This window comes from Fringilla coelebs, assembly GCF_963513975.1.
Source record: "Fringilla coelebs genome assembly, chromosome: 5".
In the NCBI taxonomy this organism is placed as follows: domain Eukaryota; kingdom Metazoa; phylum Chordata; class Aves; order Passeriformes; family Fringillidae; genus Fringilla; species Fringilla coelebs.
The window spans coordinates 56,663,479-56,686,695 of NC_140033.1; the positions used below are offsets into that span (position 1 = coordinate 56,663,479).

A 23,217-nucleotide genomic window follows, 5' to 3' on the forward strand; every position below is an offset into this window, starting at 1 on the left:
CGCATTTCGCTTCGGGAAACAACATCTGCTTATTCACGGTGCCCCGCAGTGGAGACGGGACACGGACGCAGGGTTATTCCCGCCGCGCCCTGCCACGTTCTGCAGTGCTCCTGTCACCGTTTCCTACACTCGGACACCTGGCTGACGCTGCGGCCGGGCAGGCCGGGCAGCCGCTGTCCCCGGGGTGAGCCCGGGCCGGGTCCGGGGCGGTCGGAGCCCCCCGGGGTGAGTCCGGGGCGGTCGGAGCCCCCCGGGGTGAGCCCGGGCCGGGTCCGGGGCGGTCGGAGCCACCGGGGTGAGCCCGGGCCGGGTCCGGGGCGGTCGGAGCCCCCCGGGGTGAGTCCGGGGCGGTCGGAGCCCCCCGGGGTGAGCCCGGGCCGAGTCCGGGGCGGTCGGAGCCACCGGGGCGAGGGCCGGGGGGACGGGGCCGCGCGCGTGGCTCTGACGGTCCCCGACGGCCACCGGGAAGCGCGCGCCGGTCGCGGGCGCGCGCACCGGCCCTCACCGCCCCCGACGGGGAAGCGGCGTTGATTGGCAGTCACCACAAGCCAATAGACGGCGGCGGAGCGGGAGTTTGCCCGCGCTCTCGGCCAATGGGAAGGCGGCTGGGCGGGCGCCAGAGGGCGGGCGGGGGCGGCGGCGCCGAACGGAGCGCAGGGGTCGGGTCGGTTCCGCCGCGCTCTCGCCGTCTCGTCACCCCCCACCCCCGCCGGGCACGGGCGACGGGCAGGTCCCGGCGCTGCAGGTGAGGGCCGCTCCGCGCCCCGGGGTCCCGCCTTCGGTAGAGGCTCGAGCTGGCGGCCGAGTTGGGATCCCCGTCGGAGCCGTTGGGCAATGGCGGGCGGTGGGTCCGGGTGGGGGGAGCCGCTGGTGCCGCGGCCGCGCCGGCGGCGCTGCCCGTGCTGGGGTCGGGCCGAGCGGGCCGGGCCGGGGCACGACCCCCGGGGAGCCCGCTGAGTGCGGGTCGCCCGCCCCCCGGCGCTGCGGCGGACGCAGGGAAGGTGAAGCTCTCCTTGCACGGCGCCAGGCGGGGAAGGGCAGGGCCGGGGCTTGCGAGGGATGACGACACTGGCTCGGTTCCTGTAGGAGGGGAGAGCTCCCTGCTCGGGGAAGTTTAGTGACCCACTCGGTGGTGGAGGTGGCTTTGGTTTGGGGAGAAAAAGAAGGCGAGGATGGAGTCCTAAACTTGAGCAGCTGGGTTTTCACTCGAGGCTTTGAAAGCTCGGCGCTCCGGATGACGGCAGGTAACGATGCTGATTTGGTGGGAGATGTTTCTACGGGGGAGACTGAGGTTTTAGGCAGCTCAAGCCCTCCTGAGTGCTGGTAATGATCCAGCTCAGTCAAGCTTCTTGGTCTTGCCGTTGCCGCCTTCTATCTTAACTTTCCCTTTTTTGGCCTATGGAAAGAATCTCCTCATGTCCCAGAGCGAAATGCCTGTGTTAGAGACAGACATCTCTTTATGTGCACTGAGGCTACCTGGTTAGGGAAGAACAGGATGGATACAGTGTCTGCCTGGCTCGCTCTATCTGTCCTTCTCAGCTGTCTCTGCTTGGAGTGACTCAGAAGCTGATAGATTTAGTCATCCTTTTGCCTGAGCACTAAAGGAAGCCAGAAAGACGCAAGTGCCATACGCTGTCCTTTGTAAACTGAACATTTTGAAAACTAAATGCAGTCTTGCAGTTTTAAACGCCTGAACTACTTGATTAAAATCATAGATTAGCTAGAATAATTTAAAGCTTGTTCACCACTCCTTACATTTCCTGTACCTGTTTGTGTAAGTTTGATCATTTGACACGGGCTGGGGTAAAAAACAAGCCGCGGTTGTGCTAGGCACTTTTGTTTCTGTTGTGCTCCACAACCTCCTGCTTAAAAGGCTGCCACGAGACTGTTCTCTCTTGCTATTGGGGAGTGGGTGAGGGATTCCCTTCTGCTAATTGGGATTTAATGCCATCATCTGTTCAGCTCTTCTTTAAAGCCAAAAACCTTTCCCTTTTAAAAGTTAAAACAATAGTAGTGTGTTATTATAAGATCCATAGTGAAAGCTGCATTATGTAAGCAACTGAGTGTTCATTCTGGTTTTAGTGCAATAAAAGGATCATTTTCAAACTAAAAGAGTTTGCCAGCTGTGTTTCAGTTGGTCAAAACTTGTTAATTGCATTCTTTACTATTAAGGTTATTAACACTGAACGTTCATGTGCTGGCTGTTTTATACCTGTACCTGCCTGAAATTATATTTTGTCAAACTTGCAATTTGCCTTCAAAGATAGTAGTTATATTCTGCCAATTATGGCTGAATCAGCTTAAACAGGAGCACATATTAGCATAAGGAGCATGTCTGCTGAACACAGTGCGGCATCATTTTAGACTTCCCTGATCTCTGTTCACCACAGCTTCAGTGTGGTGGGCAGAAGAGGTGTGCAGGTGCCACCTTGCTGTGACTGTTCTGTGCTAAAGTGCTCCAAACTCCCTTTGGGAAGTCGTTTACAAATCTGGATCAATTTTTCCCTTTTTTATGCCTTTGAAATACCATCATATTAAAATGGCTTTTTGATTGTGATCTAAATTATTGTGGTCTATGTTTTTAAACAGTGCCTTCCGAAAATACCTAGATGATATATCTTTCTAGTGGGTGGATATCTGCTTTCTTTTCTTGTGACAAGACACTTGAATGTTGGTCTGAAATCAGTGAACCTGTTATTTTTACCAGGTGACATGTTTGGATGATTTAGCGTCAGGAATGAGAAGTTTTGTTCTCGTGGTCTGTCTGTGGAGCATATGGGCACCTTTTCCTGCTCTAGAGCTGAGTGAGCTATGTGCTTAAAGATGTCCATATGTCAGTTCTGTGCTTCCCTGATTGTGGTTAAAATGAGCCTGGAGGTGACTGTGGGTTGTATGGGTAGCCTATAAATGAAGGCTAAGAAAATTCTGTGTTCATTGCAGGAATTTGATGAAACGCTTAGCAGTGCTGCCAGTCAAAAGTTGCCGGTGCTTGTACAAATCTGTGTTGTAATACAAAGTAGCTAAAAGGTAGCTTTGTGTTTCTGAGTTGGTGTCTGGTTTTCTTAGTGTAGGGGCTCCTGGAAAAGCGGCATCTTCTCATGCATTAAGCCAGGAGAAGAGTGGATGCAGACTGAAGGTGGTTTTCAGTTCGGTTTGTTGTTTTGTTTTGTTTTTTTTAATATATTTTTAAACATCCATATAAACTAATACATGCCTTTTTAGTTCTTAGAATCTCTGCTTTTAAAAAAAATACTATGATTTAATGACTTTCTTGTTGCCTGAGGCCTGGAATGAAGTGTCTAATGCTTGAATTTAAGGCTAGTCTGTGAGATTAACAACTTCTTTGTAACATGGGATTTAATTCAAACTCTGTCATAATCCCCAGAAATTCAAGAGGTGACACTGTTCCTTTCAGCTGAACGCAGTTACTGATTTTTGACTTAATGTAATGATTCCCAGGAGATGAAAAGGAAGAAGTAGGAACTACAAGAGTGATGTAACTGGCTGAGGTAAACCAAGCTAAGTGTTCTGTGATTGAACAGGATGCTGTGTTTATTATGAATGTTACCTGGCTTCTTGGCACACTGGGGTTGAGAAGAATAACCTGGAGTGGACAGTAAAACAGCTGCTTACCCTGTGGTTGGTTCACAGTCTCCATAGTCCAATTTATCACAAAACTTGAATGTTGTTCCTATATGTGTTATCCTTTAAGGTCCCTTGCTTAGGAGAGGGGAATTATCCAAATTTCTCTAATGGTGTTGGTCTAGAATCTGCCTTGATGAGTGCTCCTTAGAGTGTGAGGGATTCTGCTTAAGCCACTGGTGCACTTGCTTAGAGTCCTGTGGATCTTGGTGGACAGGATGTGTCAATATTTGAGGAGGTTCCCAGCCCTAATTAGTAAATAGGGGTAGAACTAACATGGCTATTGTAATACTGCGCAGTAATGAGCTCCAAGGCAAAAAGAAAATGTCTCTCAGGCTTTAAGTAAGGTGTTTTGGCTCAAGTTTTTAGATTATGCAAATATTTTAAAACTGTTCTGATTTACCAAGGTATTGTAAACATTTTGATAGCATTGGAAACCTGTATCTCAAACTGTTTGGCTTTGGGCCAGTGCTTATTGTTAATCCTTTCTGCTTGTGTAGGACTCTGCTTTAAAGAACTCATTCCAAGGCATCTAAAGACCAAAAATTTTAAACAACATTCTTTGCCTTTTATCACATACCCTAGAGCAGTGAATGACAGACTACAGTATAAACAGCAGAAATATTGTGAATGAGAAATCTCTATGGTATTATTAAATCTTTCTTTGACAGAGTTTTACTGAAACCAAAAAGGCTGGATTTTATGTCATCTTTTGACATAAACTTGTAAATGTAACGTAGTATATGCCCTGGAAATGGGCACCACTCAGACTTTAAGTGACACTGTGGATGTGAAAGTATGTTCTAAGTATCTTCTTATGCCTGTTGTGATTAATGCTTCATGGAATCCTGCTGTACTTGCAAGCTTTTAGCTTTTGCTATAAAGTAGTAAGTCATTTGCTACTGATAAAACTGGCTGACCTTGGTGTTACTATACTGTTCATCCTGAAGTCCTTGTTGCAGAAGTGTGATATTCTTTCTGTCTTATTTTACTGTGTCTTTGTGCATGAGTAGCACAAACAGTGCTCATAAGTCTGACTTTCATGTGTGATTGTACATTAATCTCTCCCACATACCAGGCAGATCTATTGCCACCTGGTGATTGTAGCCAACAAAATCTGGATGTTGACTGGGCTCCAAAGGGCCTAGCAGAGTTTTTGTGTCTGGCATCTCACAGCTAGGGTTTTGGGTTACAAAACCAGCTTGCACAGAACTTCTTACCTGGCATAGCAATAGTAGGTGAATATTGAAATAAGAATTTTTTTAATTGTTTTTTTTTTTTATTCTCAATGGCAGATGCGCAGCCATACTTGATTAACTTCAAAGTAATATGACAAAGAATATAATGAGCTGGGTTTTTTTCTAATTTCTAACTTAATAGGTTAAATAAAAGGTGAAGGGTGAATATGTTTAATATGCCCTTTTTAAAAGGGGTAATGTGAAGTACAGATTTCAATAAATAATCCGCAGTGAGTCAAAGGACAAATGGGACATGCTTTTGGTTTGACTTAAACCTTTCATCCTGTTCCTTCATTAAGGCTTTCTTGGCAATTTGACAGATACCTACCTCCCTGCTGAGTGGAACAATGCTGCTTTCTTTTTGGAAGAAATGATAAATGGATAATAAACAGGTAGAGATCTGTTAAATGAACTCTGTATTTAATGGGGCCACATATATGCAACATCAATTTGTAGGCATGCTTACTTCCACAGTTCTTAAACAATATTCTCAAAAACATTTTTTCCAAAGTGTTCAGGTTCTCTTCATCCCTTAATAGCTAAAGATAAAAGCTTCAAAACTCATTTTCAATTACCTGAAATAATCTAAGCACTCAAAGTAATCTGATACCTGGTCAACATATAATTGTGCTTAATTTCTAGGTGCTGCTGAGCAGCTTGCTTTAAGGTCTAGAGGGAATTAATTTGAAGGAAATTACTCCTAAGTTTTTGCTGTGTATAGTGAGGTTACGGTTCCATTCCAAAATGTGAACACTGTTCACTCTGTTTCATGTAGGAGAAACTGGGTAACCATTTCCTTTACACAATTTTTCATTAGTTTTTGGGTGTTAGAGAGCTGCATATAAAGAATGCTGTCTGTCTAGTGTCATTCAGATACAGATAGAAATAAATTGAGTGGTTAGCTTTCCCTCTTTTGGGCAATTAAATTCTTAGAAACTGTTACACCCACACATGGGAGTCTTGCCTTTTCACTGATTATTATGTTAGGGCTCTGAGAGTTGAGGGTTTTGTTGTTTTTGAAAGCTGGTGCAACTGAAAGTAGTAACAACCAGCACATATGGATAAAGAATTATCAACCAATAACTTTTGATTCATAGTTCCTCTTCTCAAAGCACACTTCCATGCTGTCTTAAGCAAAGTTCTAAATGGGAAGTTAAGTGAAAAAAAGTTTTATTCTGTTCCTGTGTCATTGATGGCCTATGGTGAGATGACCATAGCTGGATGCCAGCTGCCCACCAAACAACTCTGTCACTCTATTTAACTGGATAGGGCAGAGAAACTCTAACAAAAGGCTCACAAGTTGAGATAAGGACAGACAGAGATCACACTCCAGTTATGATCATGGGCAAAACATACTCGATTCAGGGAAATTAACTCATTGCAAATCAAATCAGAGTAGGGTAGTGAGAAATAAACCCAAATCTTAAAACGCCTTCAACCAACCCTTCCCTTTTTCACAGGCTCAACTTCACTCCTGATTTTTCTGCCTGAGTGGCACAGGGTGGCAAGGAATGGGGGTTGCAGTCAGTTCTTCACAGGTTTATCTCAGCTACTCTTTGCTCTTCACACTCTTTCTCTCCTCCCACGGGAGACAGCCCTTCACAAACTTCTCCTATAAGAGTTCTGTTAGGTTGCAGTTCTTCACAAACTGCTCTGGTGTGGGTCCTTTCCAGGGGGTCAGTCCTTCAAGAGCAGCCCACTCCAGTGCAGGTCCCCCACAGGGTCACAGGTCCTGCCAGGAGCCTGTTCCAGCCTGGGCTAGCCATGGGGGGTCACAGTCCCCTTTGGACTTTCATGGCTCAACTGTGGTGTCCTCCATGGGTTGCAAATTTGGCTGTATCCTCAGGAGCATGGGATGGAGATGGCTTTAATGAATAGGCAGTTTTGGTATGTGGATCATGCATTAGCATTCTATAGACACTTTAAGATATTATTATTTGATTAAACATATTTTAATTGCTGCATCTCTTAAAAGATGTAATTAAATTGATTATTATCCAATTGCTAATAGTATGCAGAAGAAATGCAAAGGAATCATTAATAGACTTAATCCAGGAAAGAACCATTTGTAATCATCTGATCTTTTCTGAAAAAGACTATCCATAGGACTTGTGTGAATGGATCCCTGTTGGAATTTGATACATCCACAGAGAAAATTTCTCATTTAGGTAAAATGGATGTAGAGTCTACCACAACCCTGTTAGGTGCCCAGTTAGCTAATTAGTCCTGCCACCCCTAACAGAGTAATCTCTCTGATGTATAGTCAGGTAATATATACTTAACAGCACTTCATTTAGGTCCTAAAATTAATTAAGTACGTTCAGCTGAGTGTTCTACTCCATTTCAGAATTCTTCAAACTTGATGCTTAAAATATTTGTTCATATTTATGAGATAGGGAGATTAAACTTTGTCTTGGTACAGCCCAATGCGAATTGCAAATTAGAATATTTAGGTTGTGCTCATTTCAGCAAACAGTCCAGATAGGTTTATCAGCACTGATTTTGGTCTTATTTTATATTTCCTCAGGCTTTTTTAAAATTTGTCTGGGCAGCAGATCAGTCACAATTCCTGATCTGTTCACAGGTCACCAGTAATAATGGTAAATAGCTTAGCAGTAGCTTGATTAACACATCCAGCTTTGTAATATTTCTTGACTCAGTCTTTTCAGGGTTTAAAATAAATGTATCATCAGACTGAGCTTGTATTATTCTGTATCTTGATCAGAATAACTAAACCATCACTCAGAATGGTGTCCTCATAAAAAAGAAAGTGATGCTAAGGATTTGGTTGTATAGCATCTTTCTTTTTACTACGTAATAATGATTATCAATTTGGTATGCTCAGATGGAATCTCACTTGTTCTAATTGATTTATCCTGGTTCTGGCCAGGACAGGTTAATTTGTACAGTAGGCAGGAGGGGCATGGCCAGGACCTGGAGGTTATTCTGTACCACATCACGTAATTTTCCAGGGATGGGGGGAGAGACTCCCTTCAGGAGCATGAAGGAGGGAATGCCTGAGCATTGTCGGGATGTTTCTTTGTTCTGAGCCTGCTAGAGCATCCCAAATTGTATTTTAAAATTCTTGAACAAAACCTCGTTTGGGCTCCTAAGTCCTTTTAATTTCTAATTTGAAGGCTAATAATCATACCACTCAGATATTTGTCAGCATTCTTCTTCTGTCTTGTTACTACATTAAAGTGAGTGATAGCATTGTTGTGAAGGTTGTTACAGTAAGGATAATAACGAAGCTTTAAATATATTTGCAGTCTACCAATACAACTATTTCTGTGTTCATTCTGCTATCTTCCATCATTTCTATATTTTCTTATATTTGTTACTGTGAACTTCCCCTCTTTTCCACTTCTCATAGAGGTATTTCTGTAGGTAAGGTGGTTTTGTTCTCTAATGTGGCTTTGAGGACAGCTATTAAAAAAAGTCTTGTGTAATTTTTTGTTATTCTCATATTATATAGTAATATTAAAATAATACTGAAGTAATATTGTTTTATCAGGTTGCCAAAGCTGAGCTTCTCAGGACAGGATGACCTCTAGTTCTGTCATCCATTTCTCTTTTGAGGTATGGATGCATGGAGTTCCTTCATGGGGAATGCAAGGTGCTCTTTGAGTTAGGACACTGTCACCTATAAATCCCATACAAATTTTGCGGTTGGGAGGGTGAAATGTGCAACGTACATGGGTGGGACCAAAGGGCCCCACAGTGATGTGCCATTCTGCTTCCCACAGCAGCTCATTGCAGAAGCAGCTGTGTGTGCTGTGCTGTGTAGTGTGCATTAGTGGCCCCTGGTGGATACCACTTAGTGCTGGTGTGGTGCAGAGACTCTGTGGAGTGTTAAGTGTTCTTTAAAATTGCTAATATTTCAAATGAATATTTTTGCAGAAGTGTCGCTGCTCCTTTCTTGACCAGTCCTCTCTCCCTCATAACCACATACAAGCTCTTCAGCTGTGTGACATGTACAGTGAAGTTTCAGTGTTGTTTAATAGGCTTGATTTATGTTCCCAGAGGCAATAATAATCTCTTACCTGTATGCCTGCTGCTTACACATAAGCAATGAAAAAATCTTTTTGCCTTTCTTTCAGGGTGCCAGCCTTTTCTGAAGGGTATCTTGTGTGTCGTCTGTGTACTTGCCTATTCTTTGTGTTAGCATAATGTCTTGTAGCTTGTTAAAGCAGCTCCAAAGTTTGTTGCTGTTTCTACTGGCAGTGATAAGTTACTTCAACCCCAGTGATAGTCTGTGTTGTGACTAAAACAGGAAATCAGTTTTTCACTGGTACTCAGCTATTTGTTCTTGCTATGTGCCCCGTGGCGGTGTTTATCTTGCTGTGCTGTGTCTGGGGTCAGTTCTTTGGTCCAGCAAGAAACTTTTTATTTTTGCAGAGTCATTTTCAGCTGGATAAAGCTTAGCACCTGACTTCCCAAACAGAATCGATGGCAGAGGGATGACTGGGGGTGTGGCACAAACAGTATCAGTCACTGTCAGTGGAATGAATTTGTGCCGTAACAAAGAGATCAGACTACGTATGAGCTATGGAGTGCAGTGAATAATTTCTGTAAAGTTGACCTATAAAGTGAATGCTGAATGTAAACAGATGCTTTTATAATCAGATGCATGCCAAAGGTGGTCAGGTGTAATCAAGGAAGGGAAATGGAATGGATATAATGCAACGTTGCTGTTTGCCCTGGCAGCTGAAGCTGTGCTACATGAACTGCTGAAATACAACTGAGAAAGATGTGATTCTTCTTGACTCACACTCTACCCTTACACTGTCTACAGTTAAGGGAATTGCAGATATGCTTGAACTTGTTTCTTGTTTTTACCAATTTTAAATGCATGGGTGAATAGAAAATAAGTATAAAATTATATTAAATTCATCAATTTAAGGGTAAACTTGTGGGTGTTTTTTGCTTAAAATATTTTGGAGTGGAAGAAGACAATTGAAATACTTTTTAAACTTAAACAAGTTCTAAGTGGAAAGGAGACAGAGTCCTTGCCTTTTTACTTTTAGAATATTCACTTGTAAATTATATTGGTGTTTCTAAAGGTTAATGCTGATATTTTATTCTTATGTAATGAAATACAGTATTTACAGGAAAAAAAGTGGATGCTCAATAATTGTTTTGAAACTCCTAGGAGATAATTTAGATTAATCTGTTGGCACATTATTGTTAAACCAAGTGTTGAAGAAATAGCTTTGAATTTCAATTCAATATTTAATTTCCAAAATTGATGCAATTTTGTGGAAAGGATCAAGTATGTATTATAATGTTAATATCTTCTTTCCTTTTTTTTTTTCCATTCTCCCAGGGTAAAATGTGGGTGTACAAAAACCCCATGCCATTGCTATCATTTCCTAAACTGAAAAACTGCTTCCGTCCCCTATTAAAACCTCTTTGGGTTTGTGTTTTTGGGTGTTTGTTTTTTGTGCTTTTTGGTTTTGTGAGGATTTTTTGTTCATTTGGTGGATTTTGTTTGGGTTTTGCTGATTTTGAGGTCTTTTTAGGGTTGATTGATTGATTGATTGATTGGGTTTGCTTTTGGGGTTTTTTTAAGAATTACTGGAATTTGAGTAGTTGGTTTACTTTTGTTCTGTGATACTCTCCAATCTGCTTTCCTTGGGTATTCTGAGTGAACTACTGTACCACCAGATTTATTTTTCTTTTGGCAGGTGCTTAGATTGGCTAGCAGAAAACATCTTAGAACAGCATTGGAGAACATTTTGTGGTTTTCTTTGTTTAATTGTTATCTGCACTGGTAAAGGTACTTGGGATATCATGAATGTCTTGTCTCTTCATTGAGCTAGGACCAAATTTATTAATGTTCATACACACAAATTTGAAGGAATTAAAGGACAATCCATATAGTTGTAAGTGATCTGTATGTGAACCTTAAAATTTATTTGAAATGAGATTTGATCATAAAATTGGTTTGAATTTGGCTAAGAAATTCTTTGTCCTAAGTAGCATATAGACAACTGCTTCTGCTTTGGCTTGTTGCATCCCTAGATCAGAGAGCAACATGTGGGTTTAGTCTGTATCAAATGACTGTATTTTTAGCTCTTAGTTTAGCATAGGCTATTCCATAGTTTCTGGTAGCATGTAAATCCCGTGGTGTGTGATGCCATGAGTAAAATCTGTGCTGTGCAATGTTAATCGTTGTCAGGTCAGTCCCAAACAGATCCATAACTGATAAACACAAATTGATGAAACAAGTATCGTACAGTGATTCTGAATTTATTTTGGGCTATGCAAGATAACCTATAGTTTCTGTGCTTTATACTTTGATTAGTCTGATAAAATATGCTGTTGTTTCTGTTTCTGCAGAGATCCACTTTGCTGGGGTTTTTTACTAGCCCTGTACAGAAACTAAAACTGTGATTGGAGATCTCCCTTTATCCCTCCTCCCCTTTCTTGCAAAAGAGGCTGGATAGGAAGCACCTTTGTTTCTACTTGTTGTTAGGCATTGCAAAAACACTTTGTGTAATTAAGGAAAAGTAGTACTAACTTTAGCATGTAATTAATGTGTTGCTGAACGAAATTACTAGTTTTACAGTAATAATTTTAGAAGCTTTTATGTCACTGCAAAGGTATCATTGCGCAGCAGGAAAGAAATGAACAATTTTGGAAGTTTTCAAGTTCATCTAAAGGTATTTTATTTGGTTTGTGGTTTTTTTTTTTGCATTTGAAGTATTTATTTCACATATGGATTATTTCATACATACGGATAAAATACTGTGTTTTCTGAGTGAATATTGCTATCCCAGTATAATATCTTTTGCTATGATTTGGTATGAGTTGTGAATGATGTTAGTATTTCAGTTTTGAAGTTTATAGTGTGTTTGGGTTTTTTGTAATTTTCAGGGTTGTGTAAAGCATCTAATTTATCTATACTCACTGGGATGAAATTTATTAGGTAGGAAAAATACCATCAAGATCTGTTGTACAAATTGGCTCCTTAAAGCTGAAGATTTTATAAACACGCTTCTCAAAGTATGTTTTGAATTTGCCAAGGAAAAATGTACCACATGAATCCTTCAATTTTTTTTTTATTGTAGTGAATAGTCAGAGAACAAAGTTATGTAATCTCATTTCAGGAAAAAAAAAGCTTTTCTGAAGATCTTGTGAAACACTCTTTGTAATGCAATACCAATTAACTTGTGCAGTGTTCAACCCTGCAAATGGGGAGAAATAAGCAATGTAGAACTTACAGCTCTTGTTAAATTGCTTTGTCAACTGTTGTTGCAATCCTCCAGGAATCTCCACATTGCTTCCCAGAATGAATTAAATTTGAGCTACTTTCTCTAGTTATGCAGCTGAAGCGGCTCAAGAGAATTACTGGAATGTGCAAAGAATAGCATATTGCACCTAGGCTTTGACATTAGAATTTATGTAGCTGTGAATTCTGAAAGAGCTCCTGGAAGTCCAACCACACAAGCTTAAAAAGACATTTATGTCTTGTTTCCCAGTTGTTTTTCTGTCCTAAGGGGAGGAGAAATCATCTCAGGTGAAAGACAAGTACAAGTAGGGATTTGGCATATATATGTCAAATATATAAAATGAAAATGCAACAGCTTGGAGTTTTGTCTAAAGCTAGGCTGCTGAAACTTAAATATTCAGGCAAGAAGTTAGGTATTTGAAAATTCATTTAAGAATTTGTTATTTGATTCTTTCTGGTTTTCTCTGGAATTGAGAGTTTGATACAGAATTGTTATCTGTGTTAAGCTGAGTAAGCCATATGGAAGTAACTTGCCTCCAAATCCTGAAATAATTTAATATATTCTGGAATATTAGTGCTGAAATGCCCTAACTAGAGGATTGTAAAATATGAATTTAGAAGTTTTCAAAATTTGGATAAGTTTTCAGTGCCTTTATCTTGTAGGCAAAAGTACTGGCTTTGTACTTTGATATATTGGATCCCTTGAGCCTGAAGTTTTTCTCATAGCTAAAAGTACCCTTCCTGTGTAATTGTGTCCTGATTACTTTGTATCAGTGACATTAGGAGGAGCTTTTTTCAACCTGTCTATGCTGGTGCTGTCTTCCTTTGACTTTCACCTTTCCATACACCAGAAAATGGGCAGTGGTGATGCGTTTTGATTGTTAGTTGGAACCACGGGGGAGTTAGTAAAAGTAATTTTAAAGCTAATTTTGCTAGGACTTAGTCACAGCTGTGAGCCAGCAGTAATGTTCAAATGACCTTCTTTATTGCTGCACTATTTTTAGGTTGAAAAGGTTGTCTTTAGAAATGTCTTTATTTGGTGAATGTTGTAGGGATATAGTTCACATATTCTCACACAAGCATCCAGGGAGAACTTTGAAAAACCTGTAGGACTCTTCTGATATTGCTTAACAGTTATGATGCAGTTCTAAATTGCTCCAGTTGGTACCAGGCATCATTACTGAGAGCCTCATAGTGAAGACCCACAGAAGATCTGTGTGGTAACTACTCTGTCTTCTTTTAGAAGAAGTTCTTACAGCTGAACTCCAGGTGGATGTTAGCTCTGACAAAATGTTGGCTAGACTGGTTGGGTGTCGTTAAAATTCTTCAACTTGTGTGTCAATAAGAATAGACACACAAATATTTCTGAAAGAACAGCTGCCTTCCTTTGAAAGGAGTTTTAGGTGTCAGTGGTAGAAATGCAAGTCTGAAATAGTTTGGATTTAGGGCTTTATCTCATGCCAGTGGATGTTACAATAAAAATATGTTCATATGATAAGGAGCAGATAGTTATACCAGGATGTACCATGGCCATACCAAAGACTACTTGTTGAATATGTGTGTACCAAATGAGTGTTTTTTCTAGCCTAATTATCTGAGTACCTGCAATTTATGTCCTTTAAAATGGACCACACTGAAAGACCTATATCATTACATGAATTAAGTATGGTGTGAACTTTTTGTGTTGTACCAGTACCATAATTTTTTCTTCACGTATTCATAGTTAAAGGATTAGCGAATGGCTTTGGCTGCAGAATTCATCTGTGTAGCTTTTTACTTCAGCATAAGAAAAAAAAAAAATGGACTACAGTTGTGTGTGTGCAGAAGGTAAAAAAGCATATGAAATGAATGCAACACAAGAATGACACTAGCTTTTCCCTTTCAGAAGTTGAGTAATGTCTTGTGAATTGGTAGACAATTGATTGCAGAGTCCCCACCACTGAACACTTCGAAGCTGTGACTGGACAGGATGCTGGGTGATCTCAGCAAGGCTCCCTTTCCCATGAAAGATTGGACTAGAGAGGTCAGGCTGCTGCACAGTTCTGTGATCATTATAACTTGACAAATACTCAGCTGAAGTATTTCTTGTGGGATCTGATAACTGTAGAAAAGTGTGGCTGTTGAACACTCTTTGAAGAGATATTGAGTAGTCCAGCCTCATCTGGTCCCAGGACTAGTTTTCAGGATCCTGTGACCCTCACCATAATCCTCATTTTTTTCCCAATTTCATCAGTTATTGTGTCGACTTCCCAATTAAAATCTGGTGTTAAAAATGCAAACAGATCTAATGTCTATCTTCTGTGGACCTGAAAGTAATGGATTTTTTTCCTGATGAAAACAAGGACAGCTAGACTGTCCTCTGTCACAATAACTAGATCATCAATTGTCAGACTCAAATGAGCAGAATTTCCAATGCTAAAGTGTCACTGGTCCATGACAGGATCAATAATCATTAGCCTTCCTTGGTTTGAAATTGGCATTTTCAGCTGGCTACAGGCTTTTAAAGATATTGTGATAAGTATAAAGTAGATATGAAGATGTTTTCCCATGAAATATACTGAATATTCAAATTCTTCATAGCTCTTTTAAGGGGAAAAGGTAGGCAATTTGTTGGAAGGTGCCAAGAGTTGGACATTTCATTTTCAGTTTCATAAATCACAAGATAGAGAATAAATACATGTTGTCTAATGAATCAAGCTTATTAAGCTCTTGAATACTCTACATAGCACATTCTTTACCCAGTGCTCTTTTTTAGAAGTAAAATATAGTTGGTTTTTAGGTGTATTATCTGTTTGTATGATTTTGGGTGACTGATGCATCAACTAGATATTTTGCCTTGGTGAAGCAGCTCTTTTATCCTTCAGATATGGACAGTTGCACAGATTTTTTTCAGTATAAAATGAATTTCAAGTTAAACACAAAAGGAAAGAAAGAAACCTCTCTAGGAGTATATTTCTGTGTACCCTTCAGATATTGTACCACAGGTTAATAATACTTAATGACAAGAAAACCCTTATAGCTATACTCACCATCTCTCTTTTGTGCCTTTAGTCTTCTCTTTTTAAATTATACATCTGTCTTAAAAATTACTTTGCCTGTTCTGAGATAACCTTAGTAGATACTCCAAAGTATATTTTAAAAATATTTTTTACAGTTGTTCTTTCATGTGCTCTCTACCCTTAAGCTTTAGGAGTAAGGACAAAACAACTTTGAAACAGCTGTGGTCTGAGCCATGACTGTGTGAAGGTTCCTTGTGACCCTGACTCTTCAGCTGTTGTGCTGCCTTTATTAGGAACAAGTGTTAATGAGCTCATGGCTGGAGTTACTGGAGGGATTCTCTTTGTGGGTTTGAGAAACTTCTCACCTTCTCCAGAAAGATTGAAGTGACCAAGGAGTTACCATGGGTACTGTTTATTACTAGAGGGGGCATTAGCTTTGTGGGTTTAGGAGGCTTTCTGGAGGTGGGGCGACTTTTTCCCACAATGTTTGTATATTAAGGCTTTAAGCCTTCAGAACCAGAAGTGAGAAATGTCTGTAGTTAAGTTTCACAGGTGTTCTCAGCTGAAATTCTCTTGACTTGAATTGTGAAGCTAAAGAGTGTGATTATGAAAAGCATCATATGAGTTGCTTGTAAAATATTATAAACAATATCTTTCTGTATGCAATTTCTGTCATGTTCTCTTAATTGTCTAATGCTTTTTCCTGCAGTATTTCCAAGTCTTATATATCTATTTTATTCTACCATAAGATAAAGATAGTTCAATGTGAAATTTATTATTCATTGAATAAGAACATCACTTGGCTTTCTTATTCTTGGAGAAATAGAAATCTTATTTTCAGTTAAACTTGGAAGGTATTTCTCTATAATTGAAGCTTTCATCTTGCAGCTGTTTCAGCTGTTGAATCATTTAATCCTTTTTTTGATTCCTTTGCTGCTCAGCCTCTTAACTGACAAGTCATGTGGAGATATGGCTTTATAATGGCAGTCATATGTGGACAGGTGACTCATTTCAGTAACCACAAACTATTGTAGAGCACTGGCTGAGATATTATTGTCAGCAGGGACACAGAGCCCTGCCCACAATGTCATGGTGCAGTTCTGTTTGTGTGCATTGTCACCTCACTCTGGCCTTGGACAGGCACTGGGGATATCCCAGCTGTCAGCTCAAATACAAACCTTAGGAAGCAAGTGTGGGATGGAATCTAGTGAGACATTCAAGCTGAACTCAAAAGCACAAGATCATTTCTAAGTGGTAGGTAGTAAAATTCCTTGGAGGTGGACCCTGGCAGTGCCTTTTATAAGACGGCTGAAAATCTCAATGTGTTAAACAGTTCTAGGCTAAAACTCTAGTTTATGTATGGGTTTATATATTTGTGTGCATATAGACCATTACATATGTGGCTTATGCACAAAATACATGTTAGAAATCCAGTTCAAGCTGTTCCTTTTGAGCATGTGCAAGTTGGATGTTGTAATTCAGAATAACTTTATTACATGATACTGACTTTGGTCTGTTGAGATTGCTTCACGTTATTATGCATCGTGCAAAAATACCAATTGAATTCTATTTTCAGTTAAAAGATGATGTTGCATTTGAATGTAATGACTCCAGACTTTCTGGAGTCTAACATTAAGCAGTTTTGTGATCATGATGTAGAATGATTTGCAGTAAACTAAATAGCTTAAGAAATTTGATCACTTTATTCTGAAGCTATTTGAGCCTGCTTTTCTCAGCTGTTACAACCATCATACAGCTATTTTGTGAGTGTGGGTGTTACTGACATATGAGTTAAGTTAAATTCAAAAAGAAAAAAGGTGTGTTATTGTACCTTTAGTAGCAATTGGTTGAGAATCCTTGTGTAACCATTTAAAATGCCAAAGTTAGCAGCATATATGACAAAAAAGGCAGTTGTGTAATTCCTGCTTTTACTAAGACTTTGTTTCTATACTGCGATCAACTTTAGTCTTATTTGATATTAGTCTTGTGTGCTTGAATTTTCAACAGCAGGGTTTTTCAGACTCTGCCCTTGAGAGAGCACTAAATTGAACTTGGTTGGGGTTATGTGCCTTCCTTTTTTCTGTCTTCTGATTGTTTCCCATATGCAGGTTACATGCTGCTGTTTCAGTGCTCCACAGTCAGTGATGGCACAGCTTCATTAACTGCAAAAACACAATGGTGACGGTGTGGGCAAGAACTGTCAGCTCATGGGGCCTCTTGTCCCACTTTCCTTGAACTTCAGTCCAATTTAGGTTGCAGAGTCGGTAGCTGACCTTACTTGTACTTTGGTCAAGCATTATTTTGAAATGGCATAAAAAGCTTTCCTTTTCCTGAAAAGTGGTAGCAGGGTAGAAAAGACTACTCTTTGTGAGGTTAGTTGACCAAATTTAAGCATTCATTTCACATTATTATGTTTAGGGATTCTGCATTTGAGTGATTTGTGTGTTTGAGAGCTGTGTAAGATCACATAACATGTATCCAGATTGCTGAAAATCACGGGGAAGCCTGGCTGCTCTGCTGTGCTTTCCTCTCTAAACCCTTAATAAGATTAGTGAAACCTTTGCGAACCAAAGAAAAGCTCTCACCTTGTCCCTTGCCTAACCTGGATCTCATGTGCCACTTTTAAAGCAGCTCCTTGTTTTGCACGCTGAAAACTCCTGATTTTTCAGTTGCATTAGGGTTCAAGTAGGTGTAAGTGTACTGTATGAGTTTTTAAAATAGCCCCAAACAAACCAAAACAAACAACCCTCCCTATTCTGTCTATGGTTGTCAAATTGCATGTACAGGGAAGGCCATAAAATATGATCTCTGATCCTAATATTTAAGTATGATACTTCCAGGTAGCTTAGACCAATGAGTTTAGTACACGGTAAGGAGCCAGTTCATTATATTTATTACAAAAAAAAATTACATGTTTTTAGGGAATGTTTAATTCTACTAAGTCAGCAACTTGTGTTTTATAGATTACTAAGTTGTAAGTAGAGGTATTCTGACCTTTTTTCAGTAATTGCCATTTCAGGACCAGAAAATTTAATTGCCTAGAAAGATGAGAAGTACTGGCTAAAATTTACCTCAGATTCACTGAGCTGAAAATCTGTTTAAAGAGAATTCAAGAGTTTCTTTTGTAAGTGGCCATGTTAATGAAGCTAAGTATTGAGTAACCTTCTCTCCAACTTTAACACAGCCAAACAATTTAAATTCTCTTAGTAGTTCTTTCGAAGTTGCATTCGGTTTGCTTTAAAATCTGAATTAATCTTATTTAATCCTAAATATGAAATACAGTCACATGCTCTTTTGTGCTGTTACAGTAGCATGCATAGCATTCATTTTAAACACTTGAACAGATCTTTTATTGTTCATAAATGAATAATTACTTATTTAACTTACTGTAAAGAAGGATAGTTGAAGTTAAATGTGCCTGTGGTTGTTTTCTTTCGTCATTTATGAATTGTATTCTGCAGAGGTCTGTACATTTTGTATCAGTTCCAAAAATGAAACTGATGAAATGGTGCTCAATCTGATGACTGTCACAGCTGAAAATGTTGCTTTTAAGTTGTAAGGCCATCTTCTTTAGCAGTTTTTACATTGATAGTGTTTTCCCCAAATGCTGAACTACCCTGTAATGTATTTTGAGAGTCAAAGAATGTTGCGTGATGATTTGACCTGCTTTTTGTCAGCAGGGCTTTGGCAGTGAGGGGATAATGACTGCAGAAAGAATTTGTAATTATGGAAACTACTTTTTAAAGCCTTTTCACAGCTTTGATGTGAGCCAGCAGTTATGGAAGTGGTAACTTAATTTCTGCTTTAGGGTACAAGTCCTGGGTACAGTTCTTTGCTAGCTTTGGCTGTCCCTTGAGCAAAAGCTATACTAGCAATTAATTTCTGGTGTTATATAGGCTATTTGTGTTGAGGATCTAGCCTAGAAAATTGCTGGGTTTGCTGACTGGAGAACAATCCATTCAGCTCCTAGGGGTTTTGTGTGGAACTGTGATGTCTCTGTACTGTTTATATCAAGTATAACATGAGCACATTGTGGTCTGTTATTTTACTGTCTGGGGGTCTTCTCTTTCACCTTCAGCAATGTCTTTCTGAAACACTCTGTAGGAAGGTCTGTTATTCTTTGTGCTTTCTCTTTATCCATGGTAATGAAATCATCACTTCCGCTTTTCCTTGTATTTATATCTCCAAAAAGTGACAGAAAAATTCACTACTACTTGAAGAGTTCACAGATTTTCATGGGCTCACTCGTGCAGGTTCCCCTGCCTCAATCAGCCTTCCTAATTTTTGCCAGTTATAGTCATCTGTATCTCTCTAAGGTAAGCAGAAAATAGGGCGTTCTGGCATGTTGTTAATGCCCAGATTTAGGCTTTGAAAACAAGTCTCTGTTAAAGACCAGGCTGAATTTGGTTCAAGTGAGGTGTCTGAATTGGTTCTTTCCTCAAGTAAAGAAAAGTAGCTCCTCAGTGCAACCTTCAGATTCAGGAAGACTGCCTGGTTTCACCTTCATTTAAAGGTTTAGATATACTTCTATTCAATGCATGTCAGTATTTCATTAATTTTTACTACAGCCCTGTATTTCCTGAGATGGAAAAGTACAGCTTTTGACTATGAAACACTGAAATGACACATCTGTTTCCTAAGTGACGCATCTGCAAGGAGTGCCTACGTGTTTCACTGAAATATTTTAAAACACTCTCATCCACTGAAGCCAGTTGTATGATTAAAAATACTTTCCTTTCAAATGGGCCACCCATAGTCTTACCTAAAGGTTATAGTACACCAAATATTCAGCTTTGCAGCTATAGAGAATCATATTATGACTGAAAACCCTGTGTTATTTTGAGTGCTGCAGTGTGGAGGGGGGAGGAAAGACATTAGCTTGAGCTACAAGGTTTTCATCAGCCCACAGGAAGTGCTCAAGTACACGCTGATGAGAGAATTGTGTTTGTGGAAATGGAGGTTGGGCAGTACTGTGCAGGTACTGTGGTTATCTGTGCAGTTATGCTGCCCAGCTCCATAGCTGGAAAAAATACAAGTGAATTAAGGCATGCCTTTTCAGGTAAATGGCTTGTAAACAGAATGTGGAATGACTTTCCAAACAACTGTCATAGTTGCTTTTTCCTACCAAAATGTAGTCTACAGTGTCACAGCTACAGTGATACAAAAGTACTTTTGGCTGAGTGTGATGATTTGCAATGTTTGTTTGAATGTAAGGGAGTGTGTTTATCATGTTTGTATCGATGGCTCTGGGCTCATACAGCCTGCTGTCCACAACACACATCCATTTCTAGAATGGTTATTGAATTGCTTTTTATTTATGTCCTTTTGTGAGGTTTGTGTTTTGAAGTAGAGCAGTGTTCATGCTGGGTGGTAAGTTTTGATGTCTGAGGCAGTGCTTCTTTTAATGCTCTTTTTTGCTTCTTAATTATAGACTGTTTTAGAACAGTTGTGTGTGTGTCACTGCTCTCTGCAACTGTTTTGTCAGTGCAGCTGTAAGTGCTGTTTTATGGTTCCTCTCCTGGAGAATCCATCGCTATCACTGCTTTGCATTCTCCTTGTTTTTGCACTGTTGTAAAATTCTATTGAAACCAAATATGAAATATATATGCTTTAGATATTTCCCTTGACATTTTACAAAAGTAAATTTTCATTATGAGTGTATATAGCAAGCCATCTAATTCCACTAGATTAGGGAATTAAAGGGTCAATTAAAGGGTCAATTATTTATTTTTTTAAAGTACCTGGACACTTAAAGATTTCTTGCAAACTAAATGCTTACAAAGTGTAATTTGCAAGTTGAAGACATGTGGTCTTTTGCTGCCTTCATGCTTTTTTTTTGAAACAAACCTAAAAGCATATTTATCTCGAATTTATTTATTGAGGGATGGCAAGATATTATGGTTAATTTCATTTTGGGAGACTTTGACAGGACATATAAATTAGTGTGTGATGTCACAGGCGTTACAAAAGTGAACATTCTGAAAGGGTGAAGACCTATAATTAAATTAAAGTTCTTCCTGCATGTTACCATTTTAATCACTTGATCCTAAACAGTAGAAAACCTCTGATTTGAAAAATCAAAGAATATTTTTTAATGTTATTTTAATTGACAAATAATCCTGAGTTCTTCAGCTGGTTTTCTGGCAAAATTTATTCAAAGACAAATTTTATGCACTTTTTTCCTTGCAGCGAAGAAAACGTTAATGTGGATTTTTTCCCTCATACCTCCAGATCAAAAAAAAAGTATAGTCTGAAAATGTTAAGATTTGTTTTAAATAGATGCAAATATTTTAAAGCTCCCCACATCACTTCATCAACTTTGCATCTTAGCTGGTATACCTATGCCATTTAAAGCATGTATTTTGCAGTGTTAATAATTTCTGTGGTCCATGTCTAACTTTAAATAAAAACCTCTGCAAAGCCTCTGAAGGCAATTAATAGCTTCCCTGGTTAGAACAAAAATTGCACAATTAAAATAAAACACCTACAGTCATTGGCTTGTCAAGCTGAGGATAAAAAATAACTTTTCCCCAGTCAGTGTTGCTATTTCAAGTATTTCCTGGTTAATTGGAAAGATGCAGAGGGAGGCTCTGCTGGCAGCATGTGGGAGCTCTTAGGGATGGTTAGGTCATGAATGTGCAAAAAACCAGCATGTGTAACAGCAGCATGTCTAACCAGCATGTCTGGCCACTAATTATAGGGAGGGAGGACAGGAGATAAGAGCTGCTAACTCCAGGGCTCTGCCAGTCTTCTTTGGAGCGTGAGAATGAGGTTTTAATTTACATGGATGAAACCAAATGTGCAGGCTAAGATCTTCTTGAGAATGTTGGGTCGTTTCATGTTTCAGGTATACTTCTGTGCTGTGTGTTATTCCAATTGTTTGATCAGTAATTTTAAGTTTCATTTATTTAGTAAAATAATCAGTAATGACCAAATGGCCGTTCTTACTCTTTTTCTTATGTATTGTGAAATGTATCTGCTGTAAGATTGCATCACACAGTGTTAATGTGCCTGAAGAGTTCAGTTTTAGAGACTGTCTCCTCACAAGAGTTGTGGGGGGTTTTTTTACAGGTGGTAATTATCACAGAAATTTAATCTCTTTAGTGATCTTCTGATGTGTGCTGAAACTATGGCTTGAATGTGTGTTCATGGCTTGTATATTTAGGGCAGTGAATGTGTGCTACTTTCAGTGGTTTCACATTCAGCATTTAACAGACGTGGGCATGGGCAAATATAATCCAGTACCAAGGAGGTTGTTGTGGACCAAGCAACCTTAAACTCAGGATTTCCTTAATTGAGAAGTGCAGAGGGTTGTGTTACTCAGGGTTATGAATGACATCTATGAACTGATAGCTTTTTTGTTATCTAATGTCATTTTATGTTATTTGCTAACTGAAAAATATCTAGGTGGCAAATTATTCAGTTGTCCAAACTAGAAAATCTAGGAGTAAGCATTTTTCTCAGTCTCAGAGGAGTGTGCCTGGTAGAAAATAAGCTTGCAGGGTCTGTAACAGCATGCATTTCCTAGATTCCTTCCTTTAGTGCTCACGGCTCATCGAATAGGTTGCTGTCAACTTCTTTCCAAAAATCATTTGGTGCATGGCTCTGCCAACTATAACATAGAGGCTGAATTCCCCAAGAAACAGTGATTCAATTTCCTTTTATGGACTTTTCTCTGGTGTTTGTTGCTGTGGTTGTTTTCTCGATGGAGACTAAGGGATTATCTTAAATCCCTGTGGAGGAGGGTGCTATTCTGCCTGTTTTATACATTGAAGAAGAGCTAGGTCCAAGCCATCAATTTGAGACTCTGCCTTTAAAAATCTAAGGCCTAACTTCTGTTCATAAAATGCTGTCATGTCTACTGATTGCAATTAGAAGACTTCACAGCACTGAGTAGCAGTGATTAATTATGGTTTGATGCATTTCTTCCCTGCACCCAGGGGCTGGAATTTTTTGGTGTCACTTGAATGTATAAACCAAACCATTCTTTTTTCTTGTATTTACTTTTCATATTAATTCATGAACTTCGCAGTGTCAGTAGCTGTGATTCTTAACAGCTTTTGTTACGTGATTTCACAATATTGCTAAAGAAGTTATGTCACTT

The 23,217-nt window shown here is 39.5% G+C and overlaps 1 protein-coding gene across 5 annotated transcripts in view; it reads left to right on the forward strand.

Moving 5' to 3' along the window:
- The first annotated feature begins 613 nt into the window (after positions 1-613).
- The window catches only part of PACSIN2 (protein kinase C and casein kinase substrate in neurons 2), a 53,567-nt gene continuing 30,963 nt past the window's right edge, over positions 614-23,217 (forward strand). For 2 of the 5 annotated variants that reach the window (XM_084205899.1, XM_084205903.1), the window contains exon 1: positions 614-745. The gene's annotated coding sequence lies outside the window, so the exon portion shown is untranslated. Of the gene's footprint in view, positions 746-1,150; positions 1,245-16,246; positions 16,368-21,942; positions 21,961-23,217 lie in introns of those variants that run through there. The other 3 variants (XM_084205901.1, XM_084205900.1, XM_084205902.1) reach the window with 3 other exon arrangements.